Here is a 12,989-nt window from a genome sequence, read left to right on the forward strand (position 1 = left end):
TGCCACAGTAACCAGCCTGCCGGACCTTAGAAACCGTCTTGAATGTTGCAAAAATGCCTGCGTATTCTGAGCTGTGGCAGTGGAAAGAATTCTTGCATCTCATTCTCCAGAACGCATCTCCTGAATAAACCATCTGAGCATCTCTTGTAGAGGAAGGGATCATCCCAGTAATAGTGGTTCACATCTCTCATGAACTTCTTCCTCTCATATCCCTTCAGGTTCGGTGGTTCAATTCCAGCATAGGTAGTTTGCAAAGTCTGCAAACCATGGGAGATCATCCTGAATTTGTCTCATGGCACAGCAATCAGCCTGATCCAAATACTCATCCTCCAGCAAGGTGATCACATAGACATTCTCCTCGGGTAATGTATCATCCAGTGGTGTTTCAGCTTCCACTCTCATTCGGGAAAGATGATCTGCCACTCCATTTTCTGCTCCTCTCTTGTCTCTGATCTCAATATCAAACTCCTGTAGGAGTAAGATCCACCTTAAGAGTCTCGGTTTAGCATCTTTTTTCGTCATCAGGTACTTCAAGGCTGCATGATCTGTGTGCACAATTACTTTCGAGCCCACCAAATAGGACCTGAACTTCTCGAAAGCATAAACTACTGCCAGCAACTCCTTCTCAGTGGTAGCATACTTGATTTGAGCATCATCAAGCGTTCGGCTGGCATAATAGATCACATGGAGTTTCTTGTCTTTTCTCTGCCCCAAAACAGCTCCAATCGCGTAATCACTTGCGTCACACATTATTTCAAATGGCAAGTCCCAATCTGGTGGCTGCACAATGGGAGCACTGACTAGAGACTTCTTGAGAATCTGAAACGCAGCGAGGCAGTCAGCATCAAAAACAAACTTCGCTTCTTTGCACAGCAGACGGGTGAGTGGCCTCGCTATCATAGAGAAGTCTTTGATAAACCTCCTGTAGAAACATGCATGTCCCAGAAAACTCCGAATATCCCTCACTGTCCTGGGAGGCTGTAGGCTGGTCATAACTTCAATCTTTGCTTTGTCAACCTCGATACCCTGCTCTGATATCCTGTGACCCAAAACAATGCCATCTTTCACCATGAAATGACACTTCTCCCAATTTAGCACCAAGTTCTTCTCCTCACATCTTTCCAGCACCTTGCACAGATTAGCAAGGCAGTCGCTAAATGAAGAACCGTAGACTGAGAAATCGTCCATAAAAACCTCCATAATGTCCTCAATAAGATCAGTAAAGATCGACATCATGCATCTCTGGAAAGTTGCAGGAGCATTGCACAATCCGAAGGGCATTCTCCTGTAGGCAAAAGTACCGTATGGGCAGGTGAATGTTGTCTTCTCTTGGTCGTCTGGATGAATGGGTATCTGAAAGAACCCGGAGTAGCCATCGAGAAAACAGTAGTAGGGGTGGTTGGCTAGTCTTTCCAGCATCTGGTCAATGAAAGGAAGTGGGAAGTGGTCCTTCCTTGTGGCTGAGTTTAGCTTCCTGTAGTCAATGCACATCCTATGCCCTGTGACTGTTCTGGTAGGAATCAGCTCAGCTTTCTCATTTGTGATGACAGTGATGCCACCCTTCTTAGGAACCACATGAACCGGGCTCACCCAAGTGCTGTCTGAAATTGGGTAGATCACCCCTGCACTCAACAGCTTTAGAATCTCCTTTTTCACAACTTCCATCAGTTTGGGATTCAGTCTTCGCTGGTGCTCTATGGACGTCTTTGACTCATCCTCCAAGTGAATCTTGTGCATGCAAAGATCTGGAGAAATACCTGTAATATCATCCAAAGAGTACCCCAATGCTTTCTATACTTTCGCAATTTTGAAAGAAGCAAAGCGGTCTCCACATTATTCAGGTTAGCACAAATAATAACAGGATATGTGGAATTCGGTCCCAAGAATGCATACCTCAGCCCAGCTGGGAGGGCTTTAAGTTCCACCTTTGGAGCATTCTCCTCACTCCAATCTGGTTGGGAGGATGACGGTTTGACGGTTTTATCGGTGCCTGAGTCTTCAAGGCTGACATAGGCGACATGCTTCTCAATCGGTGAGGCTGAATCCAAAATCTCAGAAAATCCAACCACTTCTTGGTTCATGAACCCGAACTCACTCTCCCTTTGGGTCAATGCGACTTGTAGAGGATCATCAGTGTGCAACTCTTCATCCATTTCCTCCACCAGTTCAGTCAATGTATCAACCCAGAAAGTCTGTCCATCAATAGTCGGATTTTTCAGCACCTTCTCCACATTGTATCTCATCGCCATGTCTCCTAGACGTAAGTCTATATGCCCATTCTGTACATCAATCATGGCTCCAGCAGTAGCTAAAAACGGTCTGCCCAAAATGAGAGGATCTTTAGGTTCCTCTTCCAGCTCCAGAACTACAAAATCGGTAAGCACATATCCCTTTCCAACACCAACAGGGATGTTCTCTAGTACACCGACTGGTCTTCGCACTGATCGGTCAGCAAGGACCAAGGAGATCCTTGTAGGTTTGTAGTTCGTCATGCCTAGCCTCTCAGAGACAGAGAAAGGCATTAGGCTCACTCCTGAACCCAGATCGCAGAGACTCTTCTCAAAAGTAAGTGATCCAATGCGGCATGGTAGAACAAATGCTCCGGGATCTTCACGCTTTTTAGGCATGACATTTTGTAGAACTGCGCTACACTCCTCATTGAGCATCAACACACCCCGCTCTAGGCTCATCTTATCGGTAAGAATCTCCTTCATGTACCTTTTAAGAGAAGGTACCATCTTCACCGCTTCAACAAATGGCAATCTCACATGTAACTCCCCAACAAGGTTCTTTAGCTTCTCGTACTCACGTTCTTTGATCTTCTGCCTTGGTCTGGATGGGTATGGAGCCTTAGGAACATAAGCAGGAGGCGCCACATACACCTCTTCAGGTTCAGAGGAATTTGGCTTCGTCGACACGGGATCGGTCGATCCAGATGGACCGGATCGGTCGATCTCCTTCCCTTGGATCGGTCGATCTGTTCTTGAGATCGGTCGATCTCTTTCTTTTCGATTCCTCAATCGTTTTTCCACTCCTAAGTGTTATAGCATTCACAAACTCCTTGGGATTCGTCTCTGACTTCCCTGGTAGAAATCCAGGTGCTGTTCTGCTGCTGGAGGCGGTTTGAGCAACTTGCTTTTCCAAAACTTTCAAATGGGTGTTCAAAGCTTCGAACTTCCCATTAAGCTCTCCATACATGTTATCCACCTTGGTGTTTATCTCTGCAGTGCTATTCTTCTGACCTTCTAGCACCATTTGCAGCATCTTCTTAATTTCGTTATCCTGAGAAGGCTGTGACGAAGAGGCATTTCCTTGATTCTGATAGTTGTTGTACTGCTGCCTTTGCTGAAATCCTGAGTTGCCCGAGTTGTTCCCCTGATATTGATTTCTGTTCTGATATCCTTGGTTGAACACACTCTGGTTCTGATTCTGGTTCTGCCTGTTTCCTGCCTGAGGGTAGGACTGATGTTGTGGATTCTCCACATTGTTGCTCGGTAAGACAGATTATTTTGCTGATTTTGATTCCATCCAAGGTTCTGATTGTAGCCTCTGTTGTAGTTTCCTTGACCACCAATGTAGTTCACATCAGCTTGCATATCATCTGAATCATCACCAACAGTTTCTTGTGAGGAACGATAGCCTTGCTCCTCCACAAATTTCACAGATTTCTGATCTCTCTTGAGAAGCATCTCAATCTTGGCATTCAGCTCATCTATCTTCTTGGATTCATAACCAACACCCTTCTGGCTGGTGTCAAACCTTGACTTGCGGTTTGCTTTGCTGGATGACAGGTTGTTCAGCAAGGTGTAAGCTTCTTCAACAGTCTTGGTCATGAAATCACCATTACTTGCTGTGTCCATGGCATCTTGACTCTCTTCATGAACTCCATTATAGAAAATGTTCAGCAAGCTCACATCAGTGTAACCATGGTGAGGGCAGTCCTGTGTGTACTCCTTGAAACGCTCCCAAGCCTCATGAAAGCTTTCTGAATCAAGCTGCTGAAAGCTTCCAATTCTGCTTCTCAGATATGTGGACCTTGACTTGGTGAAGAAATGCTGTAGAAAAGCAGCTCTTGTCTCTTCCCATGTAGTAAGAGATCCTGGAGGGATGGACTTTAACCATCTGATAGCTTTATCAGCTAAGGAAAACGGGAACAACCTGCATTTCAAAGCGCCTTGAGGAACTCCATTATGTCTGCTGGTGTCACAGACTCGCTCAAAATGCTCCAAGTGATACATCGGGTCCTCAGACGGGTTTCCATGAAACGGATTTTTCTCCACCAAATTAATGAGACCAGTCTTGATCTCAAAGTCTCTTCTCTCAATGGGAGGTGGGCGAATCCCAGAACGATCGGCATAGAATGCATCTGGTGTATCATAATGTGCAAGCGTCATCCTAGGCATGCCATAGTCTCCAGCCTGTTGTCTTGCAGCTACACCAGCCTGCTGATTATCACCAGCATTGTTGCCTTCTCGTTCATTACAGGAATTGGATTTTGCGGGTTGTCCTGAAATTGGTCTTCTTGGTGTTCAGCCATTTCAACCTCTTCAGCGGACTCAAGTCTTTTCTTTTTCACTTGTCTCTCTAGGCGGCCGAGCTCTAACTCCAAAGGTATTAAATTCGATGATCCTTTGCTTCTAGTATGAAATCCGCTCATTCACCTGAAAACACAAACAGAAAGAGAAAGACAGAAACATTAGACAAAATAAAGAAAATGCTATAGTCTTAAACTGATCATTAACTCTAGGGTGACCAAATGGTCCCCGGCAACGGCGCCAAAAACTTGATGTCTCGAGTTTTAACCCGATTATCTAACTGCAAGTGCACAGTAAAGTACGCAGTAGTAATACGGGATCGAATCCACAGGGACGATGATCACACGTAGAGTTGCAGACAAGTTAATAGCTACAGCGAATCAAGATATATTTTTGATGGTTTTTGTTTAATTTTCTCTAGTGTCACAAAGCATAAACAAGCATGTAAAAAGATGATTTAAACGAATTGAAAACTATTTTAAAACAAACGTTGGGCATTGGGAATTCTCAGGGATTTCTTTTTAATCAAGATACAATTAATGGCAGACACAGGGATATATTAAGAACCGTCTAGAACTCAAACACGATATTAGAATTAACCTACTTCCGTAGCGCTAATTCTCTATGTTATAGAAATCTCCACACTAACTTCCGCTGAGTTTCAATTTCTAAACAAGCATTAAGAACAGGTTCAATATGTTCACAAAGCGCAATAACATCAACTTCCGAGGGTTAAGGACACTTTGCTCATCTAAAGTATTTTCGGAAGTTCAAACAATCACTTTCGGTGCATCAAACAATCTGAAATCATGAACTAAGTGATCAATTCAGTTCAAGCAGTAAGAAACCATTAGATGAAGAACCAAAACGTAATCCCTTAGTCTACACACGTTTTATGAATCAAAACATCAAGAAATCCCCTATGAGAACTCCTAAACCCAACTAGATGACTACTCACACATAACTAAACAAGAACAAAACGATTTTGATGAAGAAAACATGATAAGATTGTATTAAAACAGAGTAAAAGTTCAGAAGATCTTCTCCAAATGGTTTTGAGATGAACTCCTTCACAAATCTTCACAAATCACACAAAAATGAACAAAAACTCTCAAATCTCTCTCTAGAACTTGTAAATCTCCTTCTTGGTCGCCCCTGGTCTTTTCTGAGTCTCAAAGGTCGAGTTCCTTTCTGAATTATTGAGGGGAGTGGGTAAAAAGGAGTGAAAAGCTCGTGTGTGCGTGTGGAGCCCGTAGCGCCTGAGATCGGTCGATCCACATGGCCCGGATCGGTCGATCTCGTGTATGAAAGCCTAGGATCGGTCGATCCACATATCCCGGATCGGTCGATCTAGTGCTCTGTGCGATCAATACTTCATTCGGTCCATTGTTCGGTCCATCTTGCTTCTGAATAAATCCCGAATGCGTTCTTTTCTTTCAAGCTATCTAGTAACCTGCATATTACACTTAAGAACACCAAAACGCATCAAATAGACCAAAACATTAATTAAAACCGACCATTTAATTGCTCCAAAACGAGTTTAAAACCGTTAAAAACACGAAATATCAAATAGATAGTCCATGTTTGTATAGACACTTGACGCTGGAAATATGCCTAGACTTGTTGGAGTCGTCGATAAAGACCATGCTTGCAGAGCAGGAGGGCATTCAAATATAGCATGAGTTACAGATTCCTCTGCCTCCCCACACCTCGGGCAGTAGTTGTCACACCGCATATTTCTTCTCACTAGATTTCTTGTTACTGCCACCTGACCCATTATCAATTGCCATATTAAATGACATACCTTCCTAGGCGCTTTCAACTTCCAAGCAAAGGCTTGAAGTTTAGTGATACTTGGTTCCACTATCAGTTTTTCCTCATCTGGCTTCAGCAGATTTTGAGCAACCCAGTATCCAGACTTAACTGTGTAATGACCATTCCTCGTGTATTCCCAACAGAAAGAATCTTGACGATGAGTAGAGCTTATGGCCATACTGCGAATAAGTGGTATATCACCAGGATGGACATAGTTCTCTAGCGTCCCTTCCTCCCATTCCTTCGAGTCCTGGTTAATGAGATCACTAACTCTCATGTTCGGGTTCATCACAGGCGCTACAGGTATAGCTGGTCTAGCAGGTCTTGTTGGGATCCATGGATCCTCCCACACCCTAACTTCATAGCTCTCGAAAGGGGGGAAGGAGGTAATGATCAAGTCCATGAAAGGGGGGAAGGAGGTAATGATCAAGTCAATGAGTAGTAGTTTCCGTGAGGCGGAGATACTTGTCCACACATATGATGGACTGCTAGAAGAGACTGCTCGCAATGGCGAGGTCATCCTATAATATCTACCCTTCAACACTCTGGCAACGAGTGAATCAGGGTACTGTATTAGTCTCCATAATTGTTTTGCCAGTAATGCTAAGTTGAACTCGTGAATCAATCTGAACCCAATTCCTCCTTCCTCTTTTGGTAAACAAACCTTTTCCCATTTCGCCCAGTGTATCCCTCTTTTTGGGGGATTCGAACTCCACCAAAATTGTGCAATGGCACTAGCGAGGTTCTCACAAATCTCTAATGGAAGTAAAAATGTGGACATGACGTATGTCGGGAGAGCGAGTAGAATGGACTTGATCATTACCTCCTTCCCCCCTTTCGAGAGCCATCTACCAGTCCACCCGTTTACTCTGTGCATCAAGTTATCCTTAAGAAATGCAAAAAGTTTACATTTGGATCCACTGATATCCTCTGGAATTCCCAAGTACTTCCCCATCCCCCCATCATTATGAATTCCAAGTACAACTTTGATCTCTTGCCTAGTAACTGCATTAATCCTTTTACCAAAGAGTAACGAGGATTTGTCGAAATTAATACATTGTCCAGATGCTTTGCCATATGTCCTGACTGCTTTCATTACTTCTTCACATTCACGGGGCTCCGCCTTACAGAAGAAAAGGCTATCATCAGCAAAGAGAAGGTGGGATACCGAAGGACATGCGCGTGTAACGCGCATCCCCGTTATCTTCCCTTGGTTCTCTGCATGATTGAGAAGGCTAACGAGCGCTTCCGTGCACAGAATAAAAATGAAAGGAGACAAAGGATCTCCTTGTCGTAGACCTCTACCTTGGACAATGTTCCCTCTTGGTTGACCATTTATAAGAACCTTGTATTTTACCGACGTGATACCTCTCATAATCCAAGTGACCCATGTTTCAGAAAATCCCATCTTCCGCATCACAGCTTCGATAAATGACCATTACATCCTATCATATGCTTTACTCATATCTGTTTTGATGGCCATCCTCTTGTTACGTCCACTCGGTTTGGTTCGCAGGGCATGGAACATTTCTTGTGCAATCATGATATTATCTGATATCTGTCTTCCCGCAACAAAGGCTGACTGGGTTTCAGATATCAACTCGGGTAATACTTTCTTTAGTCTCTGGCATAAGACCTTAGAGACGATCTTATAGCTGACATTACACAAACTTATGGGTCTGAATTGAGCCATATCATTAGGCTTTGTTATCTTTGGTATAAGACAAATATTTGTATCATTCAACCCATTAGCGATATACCCTTCAGTGAGGAATTTATTAACCATAAGAGTCAAATCCTCCTTGACTATATCCCAGAACTTCTGATAAAAAAGTGCAGTCATCCCATCTGGTCTGGGTGCCTTGTCTGGATACATGGCAAACAGAGCTAGCTTGACTTCCCATTCGGAAACGGGAGCCGTGAGGCTGTCATTCATATCACCTGTGATCGTCGTGGGAACTTCTGATAGCGCCTCTTCAATATCTTCTGGAATAGACGACTCAAAGATTTGTCTAAAATAGCTAGTCGCAATGGCTACCAGACCTTCCTCATCCTCAACTATGTTACCATCTGCATCCAATAGCTGCGTGATTTTGTTCCGTGCTCTCCGTTGCTTCGTCAAGGCATGAAAATATTCTGTATTCTTGTCTCCCTCCCGCAGCCAAAACACTCTACTCTTCTGTTTCCAGAACATTTCTTCTGCCTTAAGAGCGTCAGAAAGTTCCTTCAATCCTGATGCAATTTGCTCAGTTGTCGCATTATCATCTGCGTATAAGGCCTCGACCTTCTCCTTTAGTTCCTCCACTAGCTTGGCAGAGTTAATGTTATGTTGTCTTCTCCAATCACTCAAGGCTTTCTTTAACAAAATTTTAAATTGTTAGGTTGCTAATTTTATCAACTTTTATAAGGATAAGGTTATTTTCCTACTTTTCTATTTTTTTTTTAAAAAAATGTAAATTAATTAGAAAAAGTGAAGTCTATTTTAGAAGTTTTCACTCTATGTAGCCTATTCCAGCATTTAAGCTTTCTTCTCTGAAGAATCTGACTCCTCCTCTGCTTCATGCTCCGTCTTCGTCATTCCCAAATGGAGTTCTTATTTATTAATCGTACATTGTATTTTGTCCAAAATATTCTTCAATCAGTTTTGTCTTTCCACATAATCACCATTCCCAACTTTTTTTCTTTCATTTTTAAAGTTTTGACATTTTGCCATTGGAGTAATAGCATCTTTATCCAGGTATTTTAGTGGGGCTTTTAGTGCCATGGGCCCCACTAAAATGATAAAACAGTCTCTTGTGTTTGCCAAATAAGAACCGTTCTTTGTTTGATTTTTGCACTGTTCGCGAATCTAGTGGCAGTCGCGATTGGTTAGCCTTTTAATTTTTTTTTTCAGACAAAAACAAAAAAAATAAAAAAAAATAAAAACCCCTCTTTTTGGTTCGTGGGATAAAAATGCTCTAAGACCGTCTCCGAAACTCCTAAGATGAGTTTCAACCAAAAGGAAAAAAAATAAATGAAGAAGGCAAAAAAAAAAGAAAAAACCCAGTCTTAAATTGAGGTTTTTAGGACTGGTAAGAACCCTTACGTCGCAAAATCCTATTCGACCATCCCTTAATTTCTCTCTCTCCTTCGCCTCGCGAAACCAGTTTGGCTTCCTCCTCCATTCTCGATCAGTCCGTCTCCAGTCTGAGAAACCAATTCTATTTGGGAGCTTATCAAACAACGATCAACAACAGCGATATCCCTAACCTCTCGCCGGAGGACGCCGTGGAACGCGACTGCCTCGTGGAATGTGCTCTGTATTCCTTTTTGTGGCTTCTATATTGCAGAGGAGATTGATGAACGTGGCCGAGACCACAAGTCAAGTAAGTCTTCTGACATTACTACTCACGAAACAGTCCAATAATGGGAAGTAAAAGCCATGGGCTTGAAGACGAGGCAGTAACTAGAGGAACTGAGAATATTCAATCATGTAGCCATTACATATTAATTAGTCAGTCATGAACATGTTTGATCTGATCATCTTGAGGACCGACAGGTGATTCTTATTTACCATTTGCAGGATCACCAGAGTGGTCAGCAGTAAAGGAGATAACTTCGGAAGCTGGCCCTCTAAACCCATAATGACCGATCTCGATGACATAAAAGGAAGAGGAAGACGCTGTTGCTCAGACGGCTTCTTTCACTTGATGATTTTCTACTTGTCTTAATACGTTGAGTCATACATAAAGCCTTTCCACTGCTGAACCCATACTATGTTGTGATTTTAATTGTTTTATATAGAAAAATTACATTTTTTGTGTGTTTTACTTGCTGTTACTGTCTGTTTCCTTGGCTTTTGTTCGAAATCAGAATATATATGCCTTAAGCTTCAAGAACATTCTTTACTGATCTAAAACTGCTTCCTTTTGTTGTTGCAGGGAGCGTGCAAAGACTGATGTATCTGTTCCACATGCTCCTGTTCGAGGTTCGTTTGCTCAAAGGAGCGTGCAGAGACTGATGTTTGCTGAAAGGTGCGTTTTAGATATTGAGAGTGATATCAAGACTCTATGCCAATGTTTTGAAGTCATCTGTAAAAGAAGTATCTGCACAAAACAAAGAGGTACTTGTTTCTTCTAGAGCTTGATTCCTATAGACATGAATATTGAGTTTGTTCATCGTTCTTCTATTACCATTGCTCAAAGTTTAAAAGTCTTTGATCTGAGTAGATAACATATATGTTCTTACTTGCAGCTGCTACAAAAGGTCTGGAGAGCAAAAGGCTAGTGATTCAACTGAAGGCAAGGATCATGATGACCACCGTAAAACACTCTTCCCTCTTACATCTGTATAAGATATGATCCATGTTTGTTTCTAATGTATTCTGAATCAGTCTATCTACATGTTTTCTTACAATGGCAAGTAGGAAAAGTATGCTTGATGCTATTGAACGTGAGTTTGAAGGTACTTCAACACATTCCTCTCTATGAGTCTTGACAAAGTATATGAATCTAAATCAGAATGTTATAGAAAGAGTTTGCTTATGTATTATTTTTCATATTCCATGTATCCAATCATTCAACTTTTAAAAAAAAAAACTTAAATTTTTTTTTAAGAACCTCAATGAGTATTTGAAGTTCTTCCATTGGATGATGAGAAAATTAATTAGACAACTAAGGGTTCTAAACTTTTCAAATCACAAAATTAACTACTAATTTATTCATTAGAACTCATAAGGGTCTCTAACCAATGGATGACTTCAATAAAAAAGTTTTAATTTTTTGGATATAATAAAAGGGAAGGTAAAAAAAAAAAAGATAAACTTTTTAAATAAAAAAAATTGTCTGTGAATGCTCCAGAACAATACATAAATGTTACTAGATTTATTAATGCAATTTAAAATCCTTAATGGTTATATTTTCATATGTCTCAAAAGTTGAAAGGATCTAAAAAATAAAAGACTCATGTTGGATATATTGTTATTCTAAAATCAGATCCAATCAAGATTAATAAACGTGCATTATTATCATCCTTATGAATAGAGTTAAAGAACCTCGTATTATATAATAAGTGAAACATCCAGAAGACTATATTTATGCTCAAATTGAAATTGATGAATCATTTTTAAGATAAATTTATCGAAATTTAACATAGCTTATGTTGATACAATAAGCAAATGAAATGCTACATATATTTTAAATCAAAAATATTTTTCAAGGGAATAAAAATACTTTAGGAAAATTACGTACGTCTTCATAAATTGCACTACGCAAAACTAGCGTAATGACAATAAATAATATAAAAATCATAAAATTACAAAATATTTTAATATTTCACTTGAAACAGTCAGACCATTTTGGTTAGTACGGATACGAAAAAATAGTTAATAATTTATGTGAACGTTCATTAAAAACCCAAATACTTTTCCAGATGATTTGCATATGTTGATTGCTCAGAAGTTAAGCTTGTATTACGGTTTTACCGACAAAAATATATTTAGAATTTATGGCATGAATAAAGAATAGGCCTGGGCATTTTAACCTGGACCCGAAGACCCGAACCGGAACCGACCCAAAAATACCCGACCCGGAACCGGACCGAAAATTTACAAGTACTTTTTGGGTCTAAATTTTTTTTACCCGAAAGAACCGGAACCGAAAAGAACCGACCCGAATAGACCCGGACCCGAAAAGAACCGACCCGAATAGACCCGACCCGATAAGAACCGATTTGTACCCGACTTAAAAAATATGTATATCTAAAACTATGATGTTTTTGTGTTCAATTATATATATATTATTATTTTATGATTTAGTTGAAATATCTTTTGTTAACAACATTTGTTATTATTTTTTAATATTTTTAAGTAATATAAAGCTTTAAAATGTAAAATTTAGAGTTTAAAAATGTTTTATTTAAATTATTAATAGTTTCATTTAACTTATTTTGTAAAATTTTAGATATATATGAAAAATATCAACTAAATTTGATGGACTTGAGTGTGTCATGTCCTTTTCATATCCTAAATAACCGAACCCGACCCGGACCCGATATGGACCCGAAAAATTACGGGTACTTTACGAGTATTTTAATTATAGACCCGAACCGACCCGGACTCGAGAAGAACCGACCCGAAGATCCGAACGCCCAAGCCTAATAAAGAAGATATCGGTGAAATGATGACGTTACACTACAAGAAAACAGCGGTATTCTGACGGACATTACGACGAAAAATGAAATCCTCGGAATATCCCAAAGAATTTCCGAGGATATTCCGAGGAAACACAAAATTTGGTTTCCTCGGAATTTCCTCGGAATATACCAACGGAATTCCGAGGAAATATTAATCCGTCGGAATATTCTTATGAAATACCGAGGAAAAATATATTCCTCGGAAAAAACCGAGGAATTCCGAGGATATATTATAGCCGTTAGAGAGCCGTTGGGGGATTTTAAAAATTCCGAGGAAATTCCGACGAACTAGCCGTTACCGTCGGAATTCGGTCGGAATTTTCTCGGTCTGTCGGCAGGATTTCAACTATAAATACAAGCACCCTTCTTCCTCTTCATTCACTCCATATCTTCATCCTCCCTCTTACTCTCTTTACACACGAATTTGATTCATAAAAAACATGTCTTCTTCAAATTATTTTCGTTCTT

The 12,989-nt window shown here is 40.6% G+C and overlaps 1 non-coding gene across 1 annotated transcript; it reads left to right on the forward strand.

The window, feature by feature from the left end:
• The first annotated feature begins 3,921 nt into the window (after positions 1–3,921).
• On the forward strand, positions 3,922–4,028 carry LOC125593627. The gene has a single exon (XR_007329527.1). It is a non-coding gene; the product is annotated as a small nucleolar RNA R71 (small nucleolar RNA).
• The last annotated feature ends 8,961 nt before the right edge of the window (positions 4,029–12,989 follow it).

The sequence above is a fragment of the Brassica napus genome, chromosome C9, assembly GCF_020379485.1.
Source record: "Brassica napus cultivar Da-Ae chromosome C9, Da-Ae, whole genome shotgun sequence".
Lineage (NCBI taxonomy): Eukaryota > Viridiplantae > Streptophyta > Magnoliopsida > Brassicales > Brassicaceae > Brassica > Brassica napus.